The sequence below is a fragment of the Ranitomeya variabilis genome, chromosome 4 (genome assembly GCF_051348905.1).
Source record: "Ranitomeya variabilis isolate aRanVar5 chromosome 4, aRanVar5.hap1, whole genome shotgun sequence".
Taxonomy (NCBI): domain Eukaryota; kingdom Metazoa; phylum Chordata; class Amphibia; order Anura; family Dendrobatidae; genus Ranitomeya; species Ranitomeya variabilis.
The window spans coordinates 253677028-253689259 of NC_135235.1; positions in this window are offsets into that span (position 1 = coordinate 253677028).

The following is a 12232-nucleotide window of genomic DNA, read 5'->3' on the forward strand; positions in this document are numbered from 1 at the left end:
AGTAGTCATAGGGCTGAATGTTCATCATATGTCACCACAGATTGCCTGTGGGTTTGTAGTAGTCATAGGGCTGAATGTTCATCATTTGGGGTCTGCACTAACTCCTTCGCCATGTGCTGAAGCTTTCATGTGCATTCGAGCAGATCTGAATCCAGCAGCCGCATCAATGCATGAATCCTCCTGTGAAACCTCGTCCTTGGAATCAGAGCATCACTTCTAAATTATTGGTAAGATTCAGAGCTGCAAGATTACATAACTAGAAACCCACAAGATTTGGCTCTGGCATTACATGTCCAGTGAATGCCCAGCACAGCCCAGAATGTGGCCCTGAACACAGTATTTAGGGAAAAAAAGGATAAAAAAACCCCCAACCTTTTACATTTTAAAAATTACTAAAAGGAAGATGGCCTGATGCAAAAGTTTGAGCACCCTGCATAGTTAGTACCTAGAAGCACCCCCTTTTACAAGTATCACAGCTTGTAAACGCTTTTCTCCTTCGCCTCATTGGGGGACACAGACTGTGAGTGTTATGCTGCTTGCCACTAGGACAGTGATGGCGAACCTATGACACGCGTGTCAGTGCTGACACGCGTAGTCATTTTCAGTGACACGCCGGCCGCGGCCCCATAGAAATTGCTTCTTTCCCAGGGTCTGAAGGAGAGGAAACTCTCCTTCAGGCCCTGGGAACCATATTAATGTGTAAAATAAAGAATTAAAATAAAAAATATTGCTATACTCACCTCTCCGACGCAGCCTTGACCTCACCGAGGGAACCGGCAGCGTTGTTTGCTTAAAAATCGCGCTTTTCCTTCCTTACGTGAAGTCCCGGCTTGTGATTGGTCGCGTGCCGCCCATGTGGCCGCGACGCGACCAATCACAGCAAGCCGTGACGTAATTTTAGGTCCTTCAGGATTTTAAAATCACGTTCTGGCTTGTGATTGGTCGCGTCGCGGTCACATGGCGACGCGACCATCACAAGCCGGGACGTCACGGGAGGCAGGACAAGCGCGCATTTTAAAATGCGCGCTTGTCCTGCCTCCCGTGACGTCCCGGCTTGTGATGGTCGCGTCGCCCATGTGACCGCGACGCGACCAATCACAAGCCAGAACGTGATTTTAAAATCCTGAAGGACCTAAAATTACGTCACGGCTTGCTGTGATTGGTCGCGTCGCGGCCACATGGGCGGCACGCGACCAATCACAAGCCGGGACTTCACGTAAGGAAGGAAAAGCGCGATTTTTAAGCAAACAACGCTGCCGGTTCCCTCGGTGAGGTCAAGGCTGCGTCGGAGAGGTGAGTATAGCAATATTTTTTATTTTAATTCTTTATTTTACACATTAATGTTGTTTCGATACCGATACCCGATACCACAAAAGTATCGGATTTCGGTATCGGAATTCCGATACCCGCAAGTATGGGCCGATACCCGATACTTGCGGTATCGGAATGCTCAACACTAATGGCATCCGATCCGATTTTTTATCGGATCGGATGCCATGCAGGAGGTCTGTGGGTCCAAACAACAGAGCTCCGGTGCAGAGCGTCTAGGCCTGGGACTTCCGGTAGGCCAGGCGCAGCTCCCGGAAGTCCCAGGCCTCTGCGTCGGATCTGTGTTGTTTGGGCGGCATTGCGCTGCTCCCTGCTCCCTGCTGCGCTGGCCAGAAGTCCCAGGCTGCACTTCTGAGGCCTGAGGAGATCGCTGTCTGGAGGCCCTGTGATTGCTGTCTGCAGGCCCTGTGATTGCTGTCTGCAGGCCCTGTGACTACTACAGCAACCATCATCCAGTGAACTGTGGGGTGTCATTGGCCATTACTGAGATAAGTGAGAGGGAGGCTGTCAGTGATGGCGAACCTGTGGCAGTCCAGCTGTTGCAAAACTACAATTCCCATCATGGCTGGCCATTCAAAGCAAAGGCTTTGGCTGTGAAGACATGATGGGAATTGTAGTTTTGCAACAGCTGGAGTGCCACAGGTTCGCCCTCCCCCTCACTTATCTTAGTTCACGGCACCCCACACAAGTTAAATAATAGCAAGACCAACAAAAGAAACCAACTGACAGATGAACAAATTAGTCACTAAGCAGGTAAGTTAATTCTAATTATACATATTTGTTATTTAAACTATACATGTCGCAAAATTATGGTTTTTTATCAAGGTGACACACCACCCAAGTTATGCTCGTTTTTTTGGCGAATTTTGACACACCAAGCTCAAAAGGTTGCCCATCACTGCACTAGGAGGACATAAGTGATACAAAGAAAGTTCGCTCCTCCCCTGCAGTATACACCCTCCTGCTGGCCCTCAGCTAACCAGTTCTTGCTTAGTGTCTGTAGGAGGCACTTGGGTCTGTTTTCAGACCCCAACATTTTTTATTTTTATTTTCTGTAAATTTTTATTTTTTAATTAACGGAGTGAAGGGGGCGACGGATTCCTTTCTAGGGTCCGCTCTCCCCCGAACCATCAACAGGCAAGCACGGCGAGTATACCTCCCCGTTCCCTTCCTGCGACGACTGGGGCACGCCTAATCTACGCTAGGGCGACGGTTCCTATATGGTCCCGATCTCCCCCTGTAAGATGGCGAGCACATAGAGTATACCTCTTATGTGCATCTCCCGGGCTCCTCCGCAATTAAGCCCTCACCTGTTGGCGTCATGTAGTCCCCACAGTAGCCGTAAGTCCCCTGCGGCAGGCAGATATGAAGATGGCAGAGGCTCTCCATCCCCCAGCCAAGGGAGGATCGATTGAGCTTATTCCCTCGCAATAGAGGCTGCATCTCTGCTCGGTGGTGGTGAGTAGTTTCCTTCCTCACGCTGCCTGCGTGGAAGGTGCGGTCCTGGTCCCTGGGGGGAGGTGCTGCTGGCCGGTACGCCAGCGGCAATCATTCGGCGCTACTTCGCGGCCCGCTGACGTGCTCAGGCAGTCTCAGGCTTCCCTGTGGCCCACCTCCCTGAGGTAACGCTCCAGCCGGCTACAAAATTTAGCCCCCGGCTTCGGCCGATGTGTAGGCCGCACCCCGGAAGCGCACTGTGGCGCCCTAAGGCGGCTCTGCCTGTTTTCCTGGCGCTTTTTCGCCTGGCACAGAAGCGCTCAATTTTCTCTAGCAACGCCCCGCACTTCTACACTGGCGCCGGCTGCAGAAATTTAGGCCCCGGCTTGGGCCTATTCATGGAAGTCTCGAGGCTCCGCCCCCCGAATTGGCGCTTGCTGCGAGATTTTACCTAAACCCGCATGACCAGTATTCCCTGGCCTTATAGGCACGTGACCAGTATTCCTGGTCTTAAAGGCACACGACCAGTATTCCCTGGTCTTAAAGGCACGTGACCAGTGTTCCTGGTCTTAAAGGCACGTGACCAATATTCCCTGGTCTTAAAGGCACATGACCAGTATTCCCTGGTCTTAACGGCACACGACCAGTATTCCCTGGTCTTAAAGGCACACGACCAGTATTCCCTGGTCTTAAAGGCACACGACCAGTATTCCCTGGTCTTAAAGGCACACGACCAGTATTCCCTGGTCTTAAAGGCACACGACCAGTATTCCCTGGTCTTAAAGGCACACGACCAGTATTCCCTGGTCTTAAAGGCACACGACCAGTATTCCCTGGTCTTAAAGGCACACGACCAGTATTCCCTGGTCTTAAAGGCACACGACCAGTATTCCCTGGTCTTAAAGGCACACGGCCAGTATTCCCTGGTCTTAAAGGCACACGACCAGTATTCCCTGGTCTTAAAGGCACACGACCAGTATTCCCTGGTCTTAAAGGCACATGACCAATCCGAAGCTGCTCATAAATGAGGAGCCCTCTGCCGCTGATCCCAGTTTATCCCAGTGTAACTAATTCCCTCAGTGGACTTCGTCACTGCCGCAACCCATGGTTTTTATGACCAAGAAATTAAATCCCTCCGTAGCTCGGAGTGCTCGCAGGACCGATATACATGGTCCCTCTCCTACATGGGATCTGTCGGCTAGCAGGGGCCGCGAGTATTCTAGAAACGTACAGGCGTCTAGAAACGTACAGGCATCTACAAAACGGAAGTTCTCATTTCATGATCTCTCTCCAAGGATTTGCTGACAACAAGACTCTGAACACAGAATGGATATTGCCTTGGACCTGGACTTGCCAGAGTTTCAGTAAAGGATGACTCGCCTATTTATATCATCATCCAATCTCTGTACATTGACGAGGACTCCGGTCCTGCTCTAGACTACACAGTGTCCCTCATAAGGAGACTAAACTCCCTCGTAGAGCATTTGCCATCTAGTCCGGATATGCGATTCACTGGACAGAAGTCTCTACGTGGGACACCATGCCTGGTCTGATTTTTAAGGGCGACAGGCCCTTTAAAGGGCGCCGATCTCCCCTCACCATCAACAGACGGGCACACGGAGTGTCGCCTCCAGGTATCCTCTTCTGCATCCAGGCCTAACGCCAGACAACCTGTCCTGTCCACCCGGAGACCTGAACTCTGTGGATGAACAGAGGCACCCTTTTCGGGCGTCTGAGCACCCCCCTCTGCATCACCACTATTTAACAGAAGATGCAAGAAGGCGGATGTCCCCTCTCCACTTCCCTGTTAAGAGGATGGTGGATCGAGGGTTCCTAATTTTTAACTCTGCAATGACCTGCTGGAAGCAGCCGCGCATTCTGCCACTTGGCAGATTAACCGGGTACAATCTCCTGTGGTTTACCTACCAGTATCCCTGCCCGATGTGTCATCAATTAAAAATGCCACGATCTGTCAAATAGCAAATCTGGTTTGTTCCGTTTTGCGGCTACGGTTCCAGCCCTCTACCCTCCCTAGCCGCCGCATGGATTGCTAGAGCAACGGTCTACTGCCTGGAGACCTTAACTACTTTGATTCACACCAGTAAACCTTTCCTGAAGACAGTACAGCTGGTCAATCAAATCTTTTGAGCGGGAGACTAACGAAGGATCGTACGTTCCTACAGCCCCGACCAACAGTGAAAGGGTTGTCCAGGACAGTCTAGATCTAAGGGATCTTGGTTCCTAAAAGGGGAACGAGAAGTAGAACCGATCCCGGACCTCAAACTTCTAACAACCTTTCACAAGGTTCTTCTTCTTCGAATGGAGTTCCTCCGTTCAGCCATTACTTCAAGGCATCCATCGACATTCGGGATGCTTACCCTCTTCAAAAATTCCTTCGCTTTTCCATTCGTGAACAGCATTTAAGTCACGACGTTGTCCTTCGGCCTTGCTACCGCACCCAGAGTGTTCGCAAGGGTCATGGCGGCTGTCATGTTCCTCTTGCACCTAGAGGTGTGGTCGTCCTGCCCTGTTTGGCCGACTGTTTACCTGCTCTTGCAGGACTACGCTAAGTTGTCTATATCACTTGCGATACCCTCTCACCTGGACTGGTGGCTAGACTTAGACAACTTTTCATTTCCAGCCCAGCAGATATCCTTTTTGAGGATGATCCGGTACTCCTCCAGAAGGGTGGTAAATCTCCCTTCAGACAAGGTCATGGTCCTTCAACAGGGAGCTCGCGTACTTGCTCACTCATCCCCTCATTTCATTTGATTTGCTGGGAGGGTTCTGAGGAAAAGATGGAGACAATGGAAGCAGTTTCCTTCGCTCCGTTAGTTTTCAGCAAGTCAAGCAGACTTTCAGACGATAGTCTCTGAGCTCTTTCATCCAGGGCCTTTCTCCCGGTTCAATGCTTACTAGTAACTTCCAATACCAGTCCTCTTCTCCCGATCATTGCTCTGGAGATCTGAAAGGTAGTCCTACAGTAGGTCCAATTCCTTATGGCGGGTCAACCCAGCTGAATTCAATTGGACAATGCCACGGCTGTGCCATAGGTCAATCATCTAGCAGGTACCCACGTTCAGGCACCATGGCCGAGGTACCTCACATTCTCACATGGGCCGAGATCTATCACTCGGTGATCTCGGCAGTACATATCCCAGGAGTATAACTCTGGGCTGCGAACATATTCAGCCGTCAGGGTTTCGCCTCAAGTGAGTGGGAACTTCACCCGGAAGTCTTCCATCAGACCTGCCTTCACTGGAGCTCTCCAGTTGTAGTTCGGATGGTGTCCTGACTGATCGCCTGTGTACTCGAGTTTGTCGTTCGGCCTCGAGATCCAAGAGCCATCGCACTGCATGCTCTGGTTCTTCCGTGGTACCAGTTTCCACAACTCCCCGTTCATTACTTCCGAAAGCTTTTCAGAAGCAGAAAGGGCCCCAGTGATTCTCGGAAATCCGCACTGACCACGTCAGTTTGTTTGCTTGCGGAGCTGGTAGCTTTCTGCCTTTCTGCAACAAAACTGCAAGTAGGGACCACCTCGCAGGAAGTTTTCACATGTAGTTCTTCCCTAACGCATACCGTTAGATCATTGGGATCTATTCTATTAGGGAAGGTCGCCCCTTTTTTCTCGGCGATATCCTCATCCTGACGAGTCTTCGGTGCTAACGGGTCCTTTCAGACTTTTTTCCCTTATTTCCTTCAAGGCAAGGTTGTCCTTAGGCCTTCCCCATCCCTTGTTACCAAGGTGGCATTGTATTACCACTGTTATGAGGGCATAGTTCTTCCCTCATTTCTTTCGGCACCAGTCCACAAAATGGAATGAGTTCCCCATATTCCGGACGAAGCGAGTGCTCTGAGTAGGTAAGTCTCGAGGACGGCGTCCTTCCGAAGGTTGGACACTGTATCTTGGGCTTACTGACGGTAAGAGGAAGGCTTCCTGACGTTTACAGGAAGGGTTTAGCCGTCTTCATCGGCCATTTAGCCTGGTGTATTCCTTTCACCATCCAGGAGTCCTTCCGTGTTAGATGTCAGCCTATCTCCCTGTCTATCGTGGGTTCTAGGCACCAGGCGTCGACAAGACACGCCTGCAAGCTTTCGGATTCGTCCAGTCCGCATGCATTCTTGAAACACTATAATTCCCAGACTTCCACAGATGTGAGTCTGGGCAGGCGGACTCTGCAGGCCGCGGTGGCGCACTTGTAAGTAGCGGTTATACAGGGCCTGATCTGATGTTGTCCCCACCCAGGGACTGCTTTGGTACGTCCCACGGTCTGTGTCCCCCAATGAGGCGAAGGAGAAAGAGGGATTTTTGTGTACTCACCGTAAAATCCTTTTCTCCGAGCCAATCATTGGGGGACACAGCTCCCATCCTGGTATTGGCTTATGCTTGTTTTTATAATCCGATATGCTATACTCTCATATATAATATGACATGCTGTAAGCTAATATGTTGTTACTGATCTCCTACTGCTTTTCGCACCGAACTGGTTAGCTGAGAGCCAGCAGGAGGGTGTATACTGCAGGGGAGGAGCTAACTTTCTTTGTATCACTTAGTGTCCTCCTAGTGGCAAGCAGCATAACACCCACGGTCTGTGTCCCCCAATGATTGACTCGGAGAAAAGGATTTTACGGTGAGTATACAAAAATCCCTCTTTTGTAGCCAGACAAGAGTCTTTCAGTTATTGTTTGAGGGATTTTCCTCTATTCTTCCTTGGAGAATTCTTCCCGTTCTGTGAGATTCCCAGGGCATCTTGCTTCCTCTGCTATTTTGATGTCTCGCCACAGATTTTCAATGATATTCAGATCAGAGGACTGTGAGGGCCATTGTAAATCCTTCAGCTTGTGCCTTTTTGAGGTCGTCTATTGTGGATTTTGATGTATGTTTAGGATCATTATCCATTTGTAGAAGCCATCCTCTTTTTCACCTCCAGCTTTTTTACAGATGGTGTTATGTTTTCATCAACAATTTGTTGAAATTTAATTTAATCCATTCTTCCCTGTACCAGTGAAATGTTCCCTGTGCCATTGGCTGCAACACAACCCCAAAGCATGATTGATCCACCCCCATGCTTAATGGTAGGTGAGATGTTCTTTTCCTGAAACTCTGTGCCCTTTTTTTCTCCACACATACCTATGATCATTGCGCCCACAGATTTCTATTTTAACCTCATCGGTCCACAGGACTTGTTTTCAAAATACATCAGGATTGTTTAGATGTACTTTTGCACACTTTTGACGCTGAATTTTATGGTGAGGACACAGGATAGATTTTCTTCTGATGATTCTTTCATGAAGGCCATATTTGTGCCAATGTCTCTGAACAGTAGAACAATGTACCAGAACTCCAGAGTCTGCTAAATCTTTCTAAACGTCCTTTGCAACCTCAGCGGGAGGTTCTGATTTCCCTCTCTAGCAATCCAATGAACAGCTCTCACTGAAATGTTGCTTAGTCTTTCAGACCTTATCTTGGCCTCCACTGTTCTGATTAACTGCCATTTCTTAATTACATTTCGAACTGAGGAAAGGGCAACTTGAAAACTCTTTGCTGTCTTCTTATAACCTTCTCCTGGTTTGTTGGCCTCCACCATTTTCATTTTCAGAGTGCTCGGCAGCTGCTTGGAAGAACCCATGGCTGCTATTTTTAGCACAAGGTTAGAGGAGGCTGGGTTTTTATAAAGCTGGGAAGTCTGCATCACCTGTCCTTTCCTAATGAGGATAGTGAACAAGCCATAACCCTAACAGTATTATTAAAGTCTGAAACCTTGGTCAAAGTTATCTGACCACACAAATCTCCAAGGGTGCCCAAACTTTTGCATTGGCCCATTTATCTTTTTGTAGTTTTTAAAATGTTAAAGATGAAGAAAACATTTTGTTTGCCTAAAATACAAAGGAAATGTGTCATGTTTAACTTTAGGCCTTTTAGATCATTTCATCTTCAATTTGCTGAACTGTTAAAGGGAACCTGTCACCCCCAAAATCGCGGGTGAGGTAAGCTCACCGTCATCAGGGGCTTATCTACAGCATTCTGTAATGCTGTAGATAAGCCCCCGATGTATCCTAAAAGATGAGAAAAAGATGTTATATTATACTCACCCAGGGGCGGTCCCGCTGCTGGTCCGGGTCCAGCGCCTCCCATCTTCATCAGATGACGCCCTCTTCTGGTCTTCACGCTGCGGCTCATGCGCAGGCGTACTTTGTCCTGTTGAGGGCGGAGCAAAGTACTGCAGTGCGCAGGAGCTGGGCCTCTCTGACCTTTCCCGGTGCCTGCGCACTGCAGTACTTTGCTCTGCCCTCAACAGGGAGACAAAGTATGCCTGCGCAGGAGCAGCAGCGTGAAGACCAGAAGAGGACGTCATCTGATGAAGATGGGAAGCCCCAGACCTGGACCAGCAGCGGGACCGCCCCTGGGTGAGTATAATCTAACGTCTTTTCCTCATCTTTTAGGTTACATCGGGGGCTTATCTACAGCATTACAGAATGCTGTAGATAAGCCCCTGATGCCGGTGGGCTTAACTCACCCGCGATTTTGGGGGTGACAGGTTCCCTTTAACAATAACAGTAATTTTGACTAGGGGCGCACAAACTCTCACATGCCACTGTATATCCTGCAGAGGGTATTATATACATGAAGGTCAATCACTCTCCATTTCATGATCTCTGCTTGCTGTGGGTGAACGGGAGCCCTCAATGTTTATATCCCTATTACTGCTCACAGCACTGTACTGGTTACTGAAAGGATGGTGCCATGATTAGAAGTTATCCCATAGGGGATTGCTGGGAGGTCCGACTGCTGGCACCCCCAATCCCCCCCCCCCCCCCCCCCCCGATCTCAAGAATGGGGCTTGGCAGAGTCAGGATAGAGCAAGGTCAGACATGCATTTTCTATGGGAGCAGAGCGTTCTCCCCAGCAGTCCCATAGGTAGTCAGTGGAGCGGAGGGGGGTGCATGTTTGACCGTAACGCCATTCTTTACACAACCTGTTTACTGTTTTGCTGCTATGGGAAGCTCCAGCTTTGTGAGCAGGACCAAGTCTGGATGGGTTTTCAACAAAGAATTGAAAGTTGTAAATCTATAATTTTGTTATATGTGAATTTTAACTAATCTGAGCGGAGACCTGATGATTCCCTGTATTTTCCCTCTCTCCGATCCCGTTATTGAGGAATGACTTCCTTTTCTTAATTCAGTATCCTTTGTGTTTTTTCAGCTTCTCCAGCTCCCAGTCTGCTTCTTCCATTCAGGTGAGTGATTCTGTGTAGTTGTGAGGTTTTACACCATGTTCTTGTGATGTAAACACCGGAGATTGTTTGCATCCATCACGGCCAGAGATCGGCCCCAATCAATGAGGGAAGCTCATTATACCAATATAATAATTAAATTGCACTCATAACATTTTATTAAATGCATAAAAAACAAAAACAGCTCAAGTTTATTGCTGCTGTCAGCTCGTGTGCAAATCCACATCAGTGTTACTTGTTCGGTACAACCCTGCAAAAAGCAACTTCTGGGATGGCGCTGGTTGGATAAAGCTGAGCATCGTCAGAAATCGCTCTGATGTACAGTAATGGGTGGCACAAATAATTAAAAGGACACGGTTTATGGGAGATCGTACGCATAGATGTATACGTGTAACCCCAGAGCGATGTGAGCGCTCAGATATTTGCCCCTGGGGTTATAAAGTCTTTTCTGAGCTGTATGTCCTCAATGAAATCACAGCTTGTGCCGAGAAAGGACTGGTAAAAGCCCCCTGGACTCAGAGCCTGCAGCCCCACAAGTCTGGAAGTCCTCCACAGAGAGGACATGGGGCCGTTCATGTTGCTTATTCCTGCGCAGGTTTACACCCTTCATGATATTGGGGTCACAGGCAAGATAAACCCATAGAGTGAAGTTCTGGTTCTGGGCCCCTCTTCACCGCTGTGCATATGATCACCCCACCACCCACTACAAGGCGACTGTAAGATTACTTCAGACCCTGAGCGGACAGGTCCTGACGAAGGGAAGATCGCGTTCGAGAGGAAAAGTCTGTTATTTACCCCACATGGATCAGGAAACTTGATCGCTCATCCCCGTGATATAAACAGGTGCAGGGCTGCGATGGTCTGGTGGAACCCACCGCTGTGTATCCAAGAATGAGAAGGAAGAAAAGCAAAGTCAGTGATTTATTGGGTTTTTGTTTCTTGTTTTGTTTCACCAGACCTGATTGTGGGGGCTCTGTGCCGCTGTCAGGGGTGGCGGGTGAGCTCTGTGCCGCTGTCAGGGGTGGCGGGTGAGCTCTGTGATGCTGTCAGGGGTGGCGGGCGACCTCTGTGCCGCTGTCAGGGGTGGCGGGCGACCTCTGTGCCGCTGTCAGGGGTGGCGGGCGACCTCTGTGCCGCTGTCAGGGGTGGCGGGCGACCTCTGTGCCGCTGTCAGGGGTGGCGGGCGAGCTCTGTGCCGCTGTCAGGGGTGGCGGTTGAGCTCTGAGCCACTGTGGGTGGGGGGGAGCTATGTGCCGTCATCGGGGTGGGGGGCAAGCTCTGTGCTGCTGGCGGGGGGCACTGTATGTCTGTACAACTTTTTTGCCAGTAGACTACTGCTGGATCCGTTCTAACAGATGATTACTTGGCATGTGAACATGGCCTAAGGAGAACCATGTGCCCCCCTCCGGAGAGATGAGCAGTAGTGGGGGACTGAGGTAGGCATAATGCAGGTGCAAGGTTGTCTACAGGGGAGGCAAGGAAACAATGGGGGGTGGGCCTGTGCATAGGACATGGGTGTTATGGTAATTGGGCAGGGGGGTGGGAGAGCAGCCTTTTGTTTTTACATTACAGACCCGCCGACCCGGCCCTATTGTAAGTTTGTTGTGAGACTGATTGCGGCACTTTACACACAAGGAGCTTGCAGCCATGAGCCAGGGCGAGATAACCACGGGCTCTTAGGGTACTGTCACACAGTGCAATTTTGATCGCTACGACGGTACGATTCGTGACGTTCTAGCGATATCGTTACGATATCGCAGTGTCTGACACGCAGCAGCGATCAGGGATCCTGCTGAGAATCGTACGTCGTAGCAGATCGTTTGGAACTTTCTTTCGTCGCTTGATCACCCGCTGACATCGCTGGATCGTTGTGTGTGACAGCGATCCAGCGATGTGTTCGCTTGTAACCAGGGTAAACATCGGGTAACTAAGCGCAGGGCCGCGCTTAGTAACCCGATGTTTACCCTGGTTACCAGCGTAAACGTAAAAAAAACAAACAGTACATACTTACATTCCGGTGTCTGTCCTCCGGCGTTCTGCTTCTCTGCACTGTGAGCGCCTGCCGGCCGGAAAGCGAGCACAGCGGTGACGTCTGACGTCACCGCTCTGCTTTCCGGCTGCTGTGCTTACACAGTGGAGAGAAGCAGAACGCCGGGGGACAGACACCGGAATGTAAGTATGTACCGTTTTTTTTTTTTACGTTTACGCTGGTAACCAGGGTAAACATCGGG